Below are 17,591 nucleotides of genomic sequence, written 5' to 3'. Positions count from 1 at the left end.
TTTTTGTTTAAAAAAATATTGATAAAAATAGATATAATATAATTACAAATATAACATAAATAAATAAAATATATAAGTAAATGCGAAACAATATGTTTACCAATGTCTTTGTTAAATTTTATAAATTAGAGAATAAATTATGTATTGGATTGCTCGGTGATCACATAAATGATCAAGTAATTGGATTATAAATTGATCTCATAGCTTAGTGTACATCTTTTTTTTTTCTCATTTTTGAATGAAAGCGAGAATTAAGAGAGTAAGTAGTAATACATAAAGAAAAAGAAATTTACACTACAACACATAATTATTATCAAAAGAAATATTCATATTAAAATATTAAAATTTTACATATTACAAATCATGAAGATCAGTATTGGTCACTTTTTTCTATTTTTGACTATGATATAAGTTTTTCTTTTCCAGTCAAGAGTCCAATAACATCTAATTGAACAAAAAAAAAGTTAAATTAAAAGTACCAAATTAAGGACAAATGAGTGAATAATATAAGAAATTATAACTTTGTACGTGTATAAAATAAAGAGAATTTACTGATTTATTTTATGTTAAACGATAAAACTAACAATAGTATATTAATAAAAGGATATACCTTTAAAAAAAGTCACAATACAATTTCAAATATTTTTGTAAATAAACTGTTAAAATTTTTGTTATTAATAAAATGATGCCATTATACAATTTTTTGGCAAAAAGTTTAAAAATAACATATCCAAAAAGAATAGTCATAATATATAAATTGAGACAACAATTTAAATTTCTCTAAAACTAATTTAATCAAATAATACCAACATTAGAACTAAATTACTTAAATAATATTTAATTTATTCTAATCCTTAAATACGTATATATTAAAGTCATTCTCATAACAATCAACCAAAATAACATCATAAGATCGAACACTTAGAATCCGTACAAATTTAGACTATCTTCTTGTTAAAATTGTCAAACTAAATTGACTTTATTCTCCTCAATGGCATTGCATTAATGCACCAAAACTGAACATAAATTGAGGAAATTCAATCTCATTATATGCTCCATTTCGAATATTTTCGGACAAACATAGAAAATATGGAGGGATGTGACTTGAACTTGACCTACAAAGCTCTTTAGAAACAATTGCCCAATCAAAGAAGAATAACAGATTAGAAAAAAAATGAATGCTTTGATTCTTAGATTTAGACTCATTAACCGCAAAAAAATACTATATATAGCCTTTAGTAGTACAAAAATAATTATAAAAATTAATTATTGCAATATCAATTTACCACTATGAACGTTAGTATCATATTTATGGCAATTAGAATTATAAATTTATGTTTAATTTTTTATATAATTATAATTAGGATATTTTTCTAAATTAGTATAATTATGCATTATTCATTAAATGCTAATTGTAATATAATTTTAATAAAGATATTTTTTAAAATAAATTTAGATGGGAGAATAGTGCATTTGTTTGGAAAAGAAAATAAATTCATGAGAAATTGACACCTTACTTTCATTAGTTGGGGGAAAATAAAATTTTAGCATATTAAGTAGATTATTTTATATAATTATAATAAAGATATTTTTCTAAATTATTATAATTATGCATTATTCATTAAATGCTAATTGTAATATAATTATAATAAAGATATTTTTCTAAAAATAGTTTTAGAAGAGAGAATAGCGCTTTCATTACATGAGAATAGTACTTTTTAAAAATAAATATATTTTTTAAATTAGTATAATCATGCATTATTTATTAAATATTAATTGTAATATAATTATAATAAAGATATTTTTTAAAAAATAATTTTAAAAGAGAGAATAGTATTTTCATTACATGAGAATAGTACTTTCTAAAAATAAAGATATTTTCCTAAATTAGTATAATTATGCATTATTACTTAAATACTAATTATAGTATAATTATAATAAAGATATTTTTATAAAATAAACTTAGAAGACAAAATAATGCATTCATTTTGGCGGAAAAATGGATTCATGAGGAATCGATACCTCACTTCCATTAGTTGGGGAAAAACCCAATTTTAATATATTAAGTAAATGGTGTTAACTTTTTTCAGCGGTTGGCTCATCCTGTGCGTTCCTTTTCTTTTCCCTTCTTTACTTTTGACAACACATCACAATGCATATATACTCCGGTATGTTTTACTTTGCTACACATTATTTCATCGGATTTATTAAATGCTACACACAACTATTCACTTAATATACTAAAATTTGATTTTCTCCCAACCAATAAAAGTGAGGTGTCAATTCCTCATGAATTCATTTTTCTGTCAAAATAAATGCATTATTTTCTCTTCTAAGTTTATTTTAAAAAATATTTTTATCATCATTATATTATAATTAGCATTTAAATAATAATGCATAATTATACTAATTTAGAAAAATATCTTTATTATATAGTTCTATAAAATCAATAATTAATGCATTATTAAACTACTTATCAATTATCAATTGAAAATATAATAATAATAATAATAATAATAATAATAATAATAATAATAATAATAATATATGATAATTATATGATAATGGCACCAGTTATTAATAACCAATTTATATTTTTTAAATAAATTTATTTTAAAAAATATTTTTATTATAACTATATTATAATATTCTAATTAATATTTAATGAATAATACATAATTATATTAACTTAGAAAAATATTTTTATTATAATTATATTAAACCAATATTTAATACATTCTTTAATATATTTATATTTATTATTTACCAATTTCTTTTATTTTTATTTCTCACATTTGTTAAATATTTCTTTTTAATTATTGTTATTTAATTTTTTTATTTTAGATATTAATTGTTAATAAGTCTCCACAATTATTTTTTAACTATTAGTGTTATTGGTATATTAGTGTATTTTTAGAAATATTGAAAGTGAGATATCAATTTTTTATGAATTTTTTTCCTTTAAAATAAAAACACTACTTTCAATATATTTATTATATTTACTTTCTTCTCAATCTATTTTAAAAAAAATATCTTTTTTATAATTATATAAAAATTAATATTTAATACATTATTATACTAATTGCCAATCATTATATATCTTTAATCATTCTAATTATTATATTAATTTATATAATTCTAATTCTCAATGTTTGTACTACAACTTGATACATACATTGATACAAATTGATACTAATTATTATATTAATTGTATAATACTAATTATTAATCATTAATATTTTTTAATTATTATTTTTAATCAAACATAATTAGTGGCAAATTAATACATACATTAATGGTGATAAATTAATATGGATATCAATTAATAATAATAATAATAATAATAATAATAATAATAATAATAATAATAATAATAATAATAATAGAAAAGGTTTAAGATATCAATAATTAAAAATAAAAAAATAAACATAAATTTATAATTTTAATTGCCATAAATATGATACTAATGTTAATAGTGGTAAATTGATATTGATATCAATAATTAATTTCTATAATTGTTTTTGTATTACTAAAGGTTATATATACACTACAGGACAAGCGGTGAATGGCGGCGGTTTATATGCCAAATTGCGGCGGTGTTGAACCGCCGCTAAACAGATTACCAGCGGAGCAACATCTGCAGTGCATAAGGGCGCGGGAGTTACATTTTGCGGCGGTTACCAGCAACCGCTGGCATAACCGCCGTAAATCAGCGGTTTTGCGTCAAACACCTTGGTGGCAGTTTATAACTGTAAGACCCAGAATCTTTGAAAAGTCTTTTTATGATCAAGTCTCAAATCATATAGTTATTTATAGCCTTAATTTCAGAAATTATTTTATTAAAGATAATTAAGGCAAGTTTTGATTTATTGAACTTGAGATAAGTTACGATTATTATCCAATTTTGTAATTATTGGATTATTTTCTATATTCAGAGTATAAAGTTGGTAGTTGTGAAATAATAAGGATTTCTATATGATTTGAATTAAATAAGTAATATTTTCAATATTAATTCTGCTACTTTGGAAAATAAGGGATTTAATTATATTACTCCTAATTATTTGATTTGGACATTTTATTGAAAATAATTTATGAAATTGATGAGCAAATAGTATTTTTATACATTATTATTAATGGATTAGAATTTATTTCTAATTATTATAATATCCCTATTTTTATTTGAAATTACTAAAATACCCCTAACCCTAAATTTTGAAATGAAACCCTAACCCTAAAAACCCTAACCCGACCCGGTTTCCCCATAGCTGCTGCAGCCTTCCCTTCTAACAGCAGTGGCAATACACGCAATTCCCCTTGATTTCCATGAAAGAGAGAAACTGAGGTAGAGTGGGAGATGGAGACTGAGTTGCGGCAGAGGAGAGGCGGAAGGAAGCTCATCGTGTTGCCGTCGCCGCGCCACCGCGCCGTCGCGTCGTTGCCGTCGTTGGAGAAGCTTCGCGCACCGCCGTCACCCCCTGGCGCCACCGCAGAAGCCGCCCTCCCCGATGCCATAAATCGCGAAGAGGAGAGAGGACTCGCGCCGCCTCCGCCACTGTCAATCCATCGAAGCTGGCGCGAGAAAAGAGGAGGAAGGGGCGCTGTCGTGCGCCGTCGCCGCCGCACCTGGGCATCGCTGCTGCAAGCTCACGTTGCCGCGACGCTGCCGGAGCTTCCATGGCCGTCAGAAACTGCCACCTACCTCCGCCACTGCTAGGGTTCGCCGCCGGTGCGCCGTTGAAAGGAAGGCCGTTCAGTCACGCCGAGCAGGAGAGACAGAGAGATCTGAAGGTGTGCTGGGAACCCAACCACCGTGCCTGGCCACCGATCGCGTCACTGGCGCCGCCTCGGTCGGAACTGCCGCCGATTGAGCACCACGGAGAACGGAGAGCGCGCTCGATGAGTGAGAAGGGATGGAGGCTGGGCTGGGAGTCCAACCACTGTGTCCAGCCACCGTTTGTGTCGCCGGCGCTGCCTCTGCCGGAGCTGCCTCTGCCGGAGCTGCCGTTGTCAGAAAGGGGTTTTGGACCGCCGGGAGTGGTTCTGTGACCTTCCGGAGCACCGTCGGAGCTTCTGGCTGCCCTTGCCGTCGCCGGAAAAGTCTATCGGTAAGGGTCTTAAGTTGGTTCTCCTTTCCGTTGAGTTTCTGGAAACCTCACTGTCACTGCATATGGTTCAGGTCATCGCTGCCGCTTGAGGTGGCTGCCGAGCTGCCGCCAAACCGGTTCGGAGACCGCCGCTGCTTCGGTTCAGCCGTTTCTTCTTCGGTTCGGTAAGCGTTTAGATTTGAAAGCCTTTTAGTTACCGTTCTGTTATCATACGCTGAGGTTTGTGGCGTTAATTGCTATAGGATTGAGTTTCGGTTGTTGTATGTTGCGATTCGAGTTGTTGAGACTGTTGCGAAAGTGGCTTGGAGCTGAGGTTTTGGTTGCCGTCAGTTCGGGTTGAGGCGGAAAGGACTTGATGAGGCGTTTGGGTTATGGAATTGCGTTTTGAGGTAGGGGCGCTTTCCAAAAACTATAGTTTATTATTGGAATTATTACATATGGGTACTGATGTGAGATATTGTGTATTTGGTGATTGTATCTGCCTTATGTATTATTTGATTGACTCGAATGACTATGGATGTTGGTTTGGCCGAATTGTTGTGTGGCTTGTGAAATGTAATGTTTGAAGTTGATTCTTTAAAGATTTGAAATGAGTTTAATCCGTTGGGGATTGGTTTGAATTGAGTCAATTATTTTGATGATGTGGAAGATAGAATACTCTTGAAATTCAGCCTGGGTTGCTTTAATTGATTTGGTTTTGATAAGTGATTTATTGCTGAACCGATTCTTTAAAGCTTTAGAAATGAGTTAAATCGATTGATGTTGAGTTGATTTTTGAAATGGTTTTTCTTGAGATAAGCCACTGAGGCGACTGTTGGATTTAGCTTGCTTTTGAATTGATTCTGGTTTTGAGCTGTTGAAAAGGAATGAGAAACGGTTTAGTTGGGACCCGAACCGGGTGGCTAAAGTCCAAGTTTTAGGGGAGGTGCTGCCGAAATTTCTATAGAATCCGAGTCCTTATTTGAAATGTTAATTGGGGAATCTTGAGTTTAATGCCTTTCCTATCTATTTTGAGGATTGTGAAATTATGGCTTCTTTATTACCTTTACTTCGAACAATTAAGAAAGCAATGAAGTTATGCTTTGAAAGAATTATTGAAAAGAGAATCATGATTTATCCTTATTTTCCAAGAAGAACAGTATGTCTTTGGGTACAAGTCATTTGAAAGAGAATTTTGCTTTGAGGCTGTTTTAAAAGGTAAAACGGGTTTATGTTTTTCTCTATTAAACACAAAGATTGTCCCTTGGGAGAGTTTTCGTGATTTTAAAAGGAATTGGATTTCGATTGATGAGCCTCATTATTTTGACATTTTAAATAAGATTCAAAGTATCCTTTGAACTCTAGTTTAACACAACAAAAATGATTCTCTTATCGGTTTGAAACGCTTCCGATTTAATTATGGAATTGAAGCCGGTTTTGTTTAAGTAAAGGAAATGGTTTTGAAAGAAGTAAAGATTACGTGACTCGGTTTGGCTTAGATCCTATTTTCTTACTCAAATCAGAAAGCCAATGTTTTAATGATTTTAAATGAATTTGGTGAAATGAGATATGTTATTCTCCCCTAAAGGCTTGGGACTCTGCCGAGAAACTTTGTTATAAAATCCCATTGTTGAATGGATGATTTTGAATGTTTCAAAATAAATCTTTAACTTGCCATGGTTATGGAAGTTTGGAAAGAGGATGCCGAGAGTGGCATTGTTTTCAAAGGGGAATTTACCTTGAGTAAAAGTGGCTTATGAGCCTAAGATGATTTGAGAAATGAGATCTTTAAAGCCAAGGCTGAAAAGAGTTGAAACTCGATTTCAAAGTGAAATGAATTGAGAAAATAATTTATGGCTTAAATGCCGACTTTATGAATTTAATGATGTTAAATGGTGGAAGTGCTGTTTTGTTGTGAGCCGGAATGGCTGTGTATGATTATACATATTGGTTGGTTTTGGATTGAACCATGAGCCGGAATGGCTGTGTATGATATGAATATTGGCTGGTTCTGGACTGAACCGTGAGCCGGATGGCTGAGATGGATGTTGATCCATGGATGAGATTGAATGCATGTTTATGCTGAATCATTGATAAATGTGAATGTTGCACTTCCACTATCTGAGATACGAGTTTCCCTGGGTAGTAGCAGTGGCTAGCCACCACGTGCTCCAGGTTGAGACTTGATACTCTGTTGACCCTATGTCGTAAGTGTGGCCGGGCACTGTGAAAGGCCCGGATGAGCTCGCCCCCATAAATATTCACCAGTGATGGTGATGGATAAATATTCACCAGTGAGGGTGATGGATATGGATCATGATTATGATCAAGTTTATGATGAGTATAACTCGAGTTGGGGATGCACGATAGAGGGACAGTCCAATGGTTAGCTACCAGGACTTGTCGGGTTGGCTCTATAACCGACAGATGATATCATCAGCCATTAGGGACAGGCATGCATCATATGCATTTGTGTGACATTGGTTGGGTGTGCATATTATACTTGGTTTGCCTATGTGATTAATTGCTAACTGTTCTGCTTGTAATAACTGTTTGTTTGTGCTTGAACTTCCTATATGTGTTTGCATCTGGGACTCTGTTGGATTGTGGTGATTGGTTGTTGGTTGGATTGTTTGGGCCTAAGGCCGTGGTTGGAAAGAGATGAACTGACGGTTGATTTCGGTTTTGTGTTTCTGGTTTGGAATAAAATTATGAAAGGCTATTTTGGTTCCGCATAGTTAAACCGTTTTGAAAGGCTTTTGAGTTTTTGAGAAATGAACGGTTCTTCTTTCCGAAAAGATTTCCGACTTTACTTTCATTGTAAACCGTTGTTTTTGAAAAGAGGCATAAGACAGTTATGAATCACTGGTGCGGTTATCTTCACGTATCCTATTACAGTAATTCCCAAAAACCCTCTACTGAGAACCCTTTCGAGGATGATGTTCTCACCCCCTTACATTTTTCCCCTTTCAGGATATGGGCGCAGAAGTTACGAAGAGCTTATTCAATTGTTGTTGTGATACTCTGTATTGTTTTAGTTATGGTTTATTGTACCCTCGCCTTTATCTTGATATATTCGGTAAGAGGGATAGGAATTGTATTGGATTATGTTTGTAGTATTACTTATATATATGTATGTATATATATGGATGTACGTTATCGAACGAAAGTATCTTTGGGAGCGGTATTGCGGGTTAAAGTTTTAAACAGGCTCATATTTTAGTATTAAATAGTATAAGTGTTGTCGTAATGTCCGAGCTATCAGAGTCGCGCAGCCGGAAGTGTGAGCTCTGGTAGTTAGGGTGTTACAATAACCGCCGCAATTTTAAGGATCGTATTTAATGAAATTGATTTGCGGCGGTTTTAGAACCGACGCTATTTGAGGCTTCGTTTTTTAAATATTTTATTCCCGGCGGGTTGAAACCGCCGCTATTCCGACTTTTTTTTTTGCGTAATTTTACAAATCTAGCCCCTTTTTTCTAAACTAATTTTAATTTAAAGAATCTTAACGTTACTTAATTTTTGTTATTTTTTATATTTTATATATTTTTTCCCATCTTTCTTAATTAAAGAATATTAAACTTTTTTTTTTATATAAAATGCTGCACTATGAAAAAAAACTCATTAATATTTAACTGCAAAGCAATCTAACATGTCTATTTTAATAATGTCAATAACGTATTTCAATAGTCATCCAAAAAGGTAAAGTACTTGGCTAATACTTAATGCCTCATATTTAACATAAACAAAACATGTACTGAAAATCTAAGTATCACATAAATCCTAATATCTATGTTCCTCCATGTCTGTCCAAAGAATTCATCCATGCAGCGATGTCTGGAGGCAGCTCCCCACATTGCTGTTGGACCAGATAACTCAGCACACTCTCTATTTCCTGCCTCTTCGTCTTCTCTGCTGCTAATTCATCCTCAATTGCTTTCCTCTTCAATTTTTCGGTCGTCACCTCCGCTTGTAGTTCACACAGCATCCTTTGGGTCTCTTCTACTTGAGCTCTTTCCACCGGCGGCTGTGAACTCGGACGGAAGAGTTGACTTGGTGTCGGCCCGTGTCCCATCCCACGCACTCTACCCGGGTGCTCTTTGCCCAGAGCTTGGGCAAAGGAATCATTCTCTGACAATATTCTTGTAGATTCATCCAGTTGCTCAAGCTCAGATATTTTTTCCTGCAAGCATAAACATAATTACACAATCACACCAGGCTAATAGCATACTCAAGACATTTTAATTGCTAAACCCAACATGTTACAACATATATGACTAAGTGTACTTACACCAATCCTCCGAGCTTCTTCATGTATATAGCTGCCATCAGATCTTTTGTGCTTTATGATCCATACTTCTCCCCTACCAACAGTCCTTCCTTGTAGTTGTGATTGTGAGAATAAAATTTATCCCATGAATTTCACTTCTATAAATTTTTTCAATACTTCTAACATTGTTTACTCTATGAATAAATCAACACTAAAAGCCACTTATTCTCTATTACAAGTTTATATTACCTCTTCTTTCCTAGCCCTTGCCAAGCTTTTAGATCCGCTAGTGTGCGTGTAAAGTTGCTTCTTTCGATTCAGCGCGTTTTGCTTGCACTTCGCCTATTAAAAATCAACAGTAAGCTTGAATTCAATGAAGTACTAAAACTTGCTTAGTATAGTATACATATATCCTACGTTGTAAGAAACTCAAAATAATGGGGCATTAAGTATACTAGTGTGGAATTTGAATAAACTGTACGTAATCTAAATTTAAGTATTGCTTTAACAAAAAGAATAGTTATACGGATGCAGTCCCTATTTACATATAAGAAGTTAACAATATTATTTTATTTCTAATATGTAAATGCCACCCATAACTCATACCACAACTAACGGAAAAAACATTTAGCAGCCCCTGTGAGCCAATAACAATCATATAGCATAAATTATAATAATAGGGGTACTCAAATTAAATTAATTGTCTTATATGGTAACCTACAACAAATAAGGTTCTAATAAGGAAGATTGGTGTACACCAATCTCAGCATCATGCATGTATATATTAAGATCTTAGTCAAACAGCCTGTGCTGGGAATTGATGTATTAAAGTGAATTAATCATGTATACTAATCAACATGGTTCAAATTCAGCTCAATCGGAATAAAATCTATTTATTTATACCAAATCATATCAACAAAACAAACAGATTACATTTTTTGATTTCAAGGAAATTCATTTTTTAAAAAAGTATATGTATTAAATGAATGGGGTACCTTTGTTGCAGGATCATTACGATACTCAATAAACCACTTCCAATGCTCTCTAGGAATTCCCTCCGGGCGCTGCTCAAGATTCTGCTTAAGTGTCCTTGTTGGTTTGTAATGCGAGTCAAACAGCCTCCCCCTTGTGTCCTTCCAAGACTTCTCCATTTGTTTCAAAAATGATTTCTTGATTAAACCACTGCTATCCTGGAAGTGGAACATCTCCTGCGATGACATTGTCCAGCTGTAAGTAATTGCAAGTTGAATGTTTGATATGATTAAACAATGCCAAAAGTCATTACCTTTATACAATTGTCATAAACCCTGTCTTTGCCCTGCACCTTTGCCCAACTCTTTTCACAGATAGGAAATTTGCTGTAATCAGAACCCAGCGCTCCTAGAATGCCACTTAACAGGCAAGCTCTATCTCCGACTGCCTGCAGTTCCTCATTGAATCTCAGGATGATCTTGCTACCATTAAGAGACCGCTCCATAGCCTCTCTCACATTCATTTTAGCTTGCTTGATTATACCTTCAGAATCTAACAATAAAGAAGAAAAAATGTAATTTATGTGCTCAATGTGCCCCACATGTAAGGAGCATAACAAATCATAAGCTGATCAATTAAAAAGATTTTAAGTTCAACACTTGTTACCAATGAGATCAACATCCCAAAACTCAGTAGTCTTTCGTCGTTTGCGCTTTGCAGCATCAGAAGCAGCAAACATCCTGTCAATGTGTTCCTCAAACGAATCTACCTCGTTCGCCTCCGGGTCAATGGCTTCATTGCACGGTTCCGTCACTCGTGAACCGTTAGTGGCCTGTGGCTCAGGTCTTGGTTCGCTCCTGGGCGGATGAAAGGGTTGCAGAATAGCTGCTGCAGAGACACCACCATTACTGGGGGGCGGAGGGATGAGCCAGTCATCGTCATCGGATGGTGAAGACACAGGAGGTGCAGCTGGAGGCTGCTGACGCGGTGCTCCACTCTTGTGCCTTTCTTGAAGCGAGCTTTCCTGGGCATCTTACAATCCTAGTAAAAACACATGTATCATGCCAAAAAAAAATTAATTCCTCATGGAAGAATAAAATAATTAACCAACAAATAGCATTACTCACATTTTAACTATGTAACAACATATTAAAAACCAATCTATATATGTACATATAGTGATTATATAAAAAGAGTCTATTTTTTCCAAATGATCCAAATACATGTAAATTAGAAGAATCTAATGAAATTTCATGGGGAAAGCTGTTAATGGATGAGGACACTAATAAAGCCATAGGATTTTCTGTACAGAAATGATACCTTATATACAGAATTATTAATTAAGGTACTATGATTAAAATTACCTTTTTTAATATTCCTATTTATCACAGGTGTATTAAATTCCAAATATTTTTAATTAACGTACTATGATTAAAATTAACATCCATCATTAATAATCATTACCAGAATAAATTAAGAAATCATGGTTAAAATTAGCATCCATCATTAATAATCCTAACAGAATTAATTAAGAAAATATGACTAAAGTTAATATTCCCAAATTTGCATGAACAATATCTACTCCATTAGATTCACCATTCCCGTTATCAATGTTCATATTCATAGCAGTTGTGCCAATCGCAGTTTTTTTTAATCAAGAGAATGTTTTTTTACTTAATATAATTAACTTAGAAATTAGAAGGAACTATCAGTGGCCATATTCTTGCACCCTTTTTTACAGTTACATTGAAGACTAGAACATGCAACCCCCCAAACGACTTATATTTCATCTGTGAATGTTCATACCCACATAGAAGGAAAGGTAAAGTTAAGTTAATTAAAAAAAAAACAGATTGATTGCATGCAATTAGAACCAGTCAGCATCTCATTTAATTTGTACTTGTGGCCAGTGGATGTCAGGTAATGTGGTTTCTTCCTAATAGCATTGATACATAGTGCACGAACTCAACTAAAAATGCTCAGCTCACAACATAGATAACTGACCCAATATGAGCAACATAACTATGAGCATGAAAGAGCTGGAACTTGTTACCTCAACAAGCACGACGACCGGGTGGAAGAGGATGTGACTAACAACCGCGAGGGAGGCAAGGGCGCACCAACAACGACCACGCTGCTCAAAACCAACCACGGGGAGAGTGAAAACAGGGGTTCAGCTATGGGAGGATTGTGCGCACAACTGGGGCTCATGTGAGGAAGTTTTGGAATTTGCTTTATTACCTTAACCGCTTCGAGGCTTAACGGTGGTGTGGGCCTTGAGATAGTATAAACCCACTAGGCCACTACTATTTCAGCCTGTTTTCATAATTATATAAACTGACCAATGGAAACCTCAAATTAAACACCACAAATTCACCGTTTTCATAATTGTAAAAAGATAATATATTAATGTTTAATTTTGTTCACTAATCCCAATATATAAAATAATAAGACTACAATGCTATATATTCTACCAAAACATTTCAAATTAAAGACTAAAAATATTAACTTAACTTGCGTATTAGTTTTATTTAATTGAATATTGGCAGTGAATTCAAGAATGGACATTCTACACCTTGTATTTGTTGGAAAGACAATTTTCACCACAAATTCTTCGAGTAGCTGGCACCAAGTAGGCAATAAAAAATTAACCATAGTAAAAGTAATAAAAAGGTACAAAAAAAATATTGAATAGGTCAGCTAAATATCTTTGTGTTTGAAATGAATCCAAATTGAATTCTGTGCAAAAACACAAAAACAATTAGACATAACAACGATCACATAACTAGGATTCAACTAAGCAAATAATGAGTCACATTATTTGACAAAAACACCAGTAGAAGAAATCAGGGTAGAGATGGATCATTCTATCTGGTTCTCGTCTGGTATTTTATTGAGGTCATAATTTCTCATGGTAGCCTTGTCACCGGTCCAAACAACCTCGTCGGAACTGTTGCTGGGCACGAGTTCTTCTTCCAGTGAGTCTGGAACTACCTCCCCTAAATCTTCTGTTTCCTCTTGAAGCTCCTCTTGGGATAATCCTGAAAGTTACATCGCAACAAAACGATTTGAATAACATTACTAAATTTTATAGAGCACTTTTTTTTTGTGCTAAGGTCTTAAACAAAGCAAGAGAAAACAAAAATGTGATTAACAAAGCACAAAAGCTAAACTTAGTAACTAAGAATTCTAAAAAAAATGAAACTTTATAAGTAAACACGTAGAGTCCATATATAATATCTCCTTGTTTTTCATACTTGGAAAATTGACCAAAATCCTATCTTATGTAAACCAAGTTCTCTATCAATAATTAGTATATAAACCAGCCAAGCTAGCTAACTGCGGAAACTAATTAAGTACTAATTTCAAGTTTCACATAAATAATAATACAAAGGAAACTTTTAATTATTTTTTTAAAAAAATTTAAACTAATTAAAATAAGTACATAAATAATTATATCTCTAATTGATATTTATTAAGTCAAATTTCACTTCCTACTATTACTATTACTTAAAAACTCTAAGTGCATTTTATCCTCGTTGATTAATCGTTATGTATACATAGTTACATACTGTTTTAATTTATTTAATATATAAACTAAAAGAATGGTCAATCATCCATTCATAGGAGACATATATGAAATAATATGTGATTAACAATTGCTTCTCTTCTAGTGACATGTAAACATAAAGAGACTGTCATATATATTCTGATTTATCTGCCCCCTCTCTATCTCTCTCTGATCTGTTTCCTTTTATAATAATATATAGTAGAAACTAGGCCTTGCAGCTTGTATTATGGCATAACAGCAGACAAAATGAGACAGCATAAAACATGCAGGGTGAAACCAGCAGCTATGTCTGAGTATATGAATCAACGACTGACATAACATATATTTCTATAGACCACAACTAGATAAAACTTAGCTCGTTCATTCTTCCGTCCAGGCACAGGCAGAGAAATATATAATAAATGAATAAATGTATTAATTATTCTGTTGCAATCTGTTGAACATAACAGGTACCAATCAGTCAAACTAAAAATGGAATAAAGACTCATGTATCTATATGTTTGTTATAACTTAGTAACTCCTCTTGATCTCAACAGTTAATTCATTAGTCAGAGTTTTTGGAAATTAGAATGTCACCAAATATACTATATTATCAATTATCCAACATTTTCCAAAACTCACATAATATTGCTTATTCCAATTTAATATTACTAATAATAGGCAAAAGATGCAGTTGTGAGAAGTTGTCAATGCAGGTAAGTATTGGTTATAACACATAGACAATATTATGGTTACATCAGGATCAAATCCTTCTTACTATAACCCTTTCCTAACTAGGAGAAAGATAAATTCCACTACTCACATATGCAAAAGATGAATGGATGCAATATTACTAAATAAAATTTATCATAGTGGATTCAAATTTCCAAGCTTAGAGGCAGACCATAGATGCAGGATAGAATGCAAAGAGTACAATGGAGATCATCATGAAAACTGTAGCGTTTGTACGTATTTCTAGTTCTGTACACGCACCTAAAAGGAATGATGACAACCACTTTGCATCTATATATCAGGATTAGCCCAGAACCTTGTAACTAGATTAGTTTATTTAATTTCACAGTTTAAAAGCAGCATACACAGGGAGGGGGTTCAGTGATGGTTCAAAGGCTAATGAGATTTTCTTTTCTCTCATCCAAAATATTGCTTGATTCAATCCAACTCACACGATTACCCTTCAAGTACAACTAACTACAGCCGGTTTAAGAAGGCAATATAAATTTGATGATCGATCGTAAGAGAAAGGGGAGGAATAAAGCAACAATGAACAATCGAATGAGCATCAAAGAATTCGTAAAATTAAATCAAACCAATGGTATCAACATGCTTTTATGTTCACTCAAACCACTCAACCTTGTTTCTCAGCTCCATACTCATCACACAAAGCGAAAAGTACTCTATCTGTCTACACAATAAGAGATTGACTCAAAGGTGAGAGACAGACGATATTAACGTGAACCAATCAAGTCTCCATACTGAATATAAAAATTAACAGATGAATTCATCGTTGATGATCATGGACAAAGGTATTATACTCTAATATTTGTTATCCTTTGGAAGATAAACTTGCAATCTGCTAATTAATCGCACTGAATGAAATCCCTAACTCGAAACTGCTTCAATTAGCCACAATTTATAGAAGATATAGACAAATACATGTTCAGAACTCTGAACCAATAATGAAAACCAGAAAAAAAGCTCAATGTGGAAGAACAAACCGGTGAAAGGGGGAGGCAGCGATAGCTAGGATTCACACATGGTGGAGGACGGTGTCGGGGTTTCACGCACTACCGATGAGATGCTCAACTTCGTCGCCGATGATGGAACCACGGTTGGCCACTGCGCGATTCGACGACGAACACGGAAGCGCCGGGTGGAGCAGATGGTACGCGGCTCTGCTCCCGCTCGTGTTTGGCGCGCTACCAAAATGAAGTGACGGGTTTCTGCAAATTTGGGGGGAGGGGGTTTCAATTAATGGCAGTAAAGTAAAAGGGGAAATTGAATTAAGGAATTGAAACTCACCTAGCGGAGTTTCTGGGTGTACTCGCGGGTAGGTTGCGCCAAAGGGAGGTTGGGTGCTCTTCGCGCCTCTGCTCGTGCTTTCGTTCGCACCAAGAGGTTAAGTGAAATCAGGATGGTTAGTTAAAGATATATACACCAAATTCGAAGCGGTTCGGACTGCACGGCCGATACCCAGGGAGGTTTAGCAGTACCTGCCAGACCGCCGCTGATCTCTGCCGGGATCTTCTAAACTAGCGGCGTTTTTGGCTAGGGCTGTTGTTTCTCCGCCGCTAGGCTCCACATCTGCTGTAGTGATAGTGTTTCTTTTACGATTCGTGAGTCTAAATCTAAGAGCCAAAGCATTCTTTTTTTCTAATTTGTTATTCTTCTTTGATTGAGCAATTGTTTCCAAGTTCAATTTATAAATAAAGTTTAATTTTGATGCACTGACAGTGTAAAGTGTTTTACATAGTCCTGCAATCACATTCGTTCTTTTGGATGACTATTCACGCGGTCAATATGAAAAATAATTTTTTTAGTGATATGCCATTACGTAATTGGATGCACGTGTAAAACTACTTTACACTGTTAGTGTATCAAAATTAAATTCTTATAAATATTTTTAGTTCGTATTTTAAGTTAATTTTATAAGTACACTATTCCACATGTCAAAGACAATTCTTTTTAATAGTTTTGTAGATGCTAATAGCTTTTATATTTAATTTGTTTTGCAGTACGATAAAATTCATTGTTCAATTAAGAATTATTTGATAAAAATGTTTGAAAAATGAATTGGTAGAAAGGAAGGTCTATTTCTTCTCAAATTTTGAGATTGAGGAATCAAGTGGAATATATCTTCCGACTGCACACACATGCAAAATATCTTTTAAGAATAAGTCATGTATAGTACATACGGCCGACGATCATAAAATTCTGGATGATACATTTTAATTCGCTTGCCCGTACTGATATACTGAAACAAACAAATGAACGATTCTACTTATTTGGTACGTAGTTAATTTATATTAACCAACACAAAACTATTTTTCTTTTAATTTTAAGTTTCGTCAAGAAATGGTATAATAGCATCATTTTTTTATAACAAAAATTTTAACGGAATATTTATAAAAATATTTGAAATTGTATTATGACTTTTTTTAAAAGTATATCCTTTTATTAATATACTACTATTAGTTTTATCGTTTAACATAAAATAAATGAGTAAATTCTCTTTATTTTATACACATACAAAGTTATAATTTCTTATATTATTCACTCATTTGTCCTTAATTTGGTACTTTTAATTCAATTTTTTTGTTCAATTAGATATTATTAGACTCTTGACTGGAAAAGAAAAATTTATATCATGGTCAAAAATAGAGAAAAATGACTAATATATTGCGATTGATCTTCATGATTTGCGGTATGTAAAATTTTAATATTTTAATATGAAAATATCTTTCGGTAATAATTATGTGTTGTGGTACAAAATCTTTTTTTTTTTATGTATTACTACTTATTTCTTTTAATTCTCGCTTTCATTCAAAAATGAGAAAAAAAATAAGATGCCGGCCGTGGGATCAATTTATAATCTAATTACTTGATTATCTATGTGATCAGCAAACAACTGAATACATAATTATTCTCTAATTTACAAAATTTAACAAAAGCATTGGTAAGCATATTGATTTAGCAT

The sequence above is a fragment of the Arachis hypogaea genome, chromosome 20 (assembly GCF_003086295.3).
Source record: "Arachis hypogaea cultivar Tifrunner chromosome 20, arahy.Tifrunner.gnm2.J5K5, whole genome shotgun sequence".
NCBI lineage: Eukaryota > Viridiplantae > Streptophyta > Magnoliopsida > Fabales > Fabaceae > Arachis > Arachis hypogaea.
Note: the sequence above shows the minus strand (reverse complement) of the source record.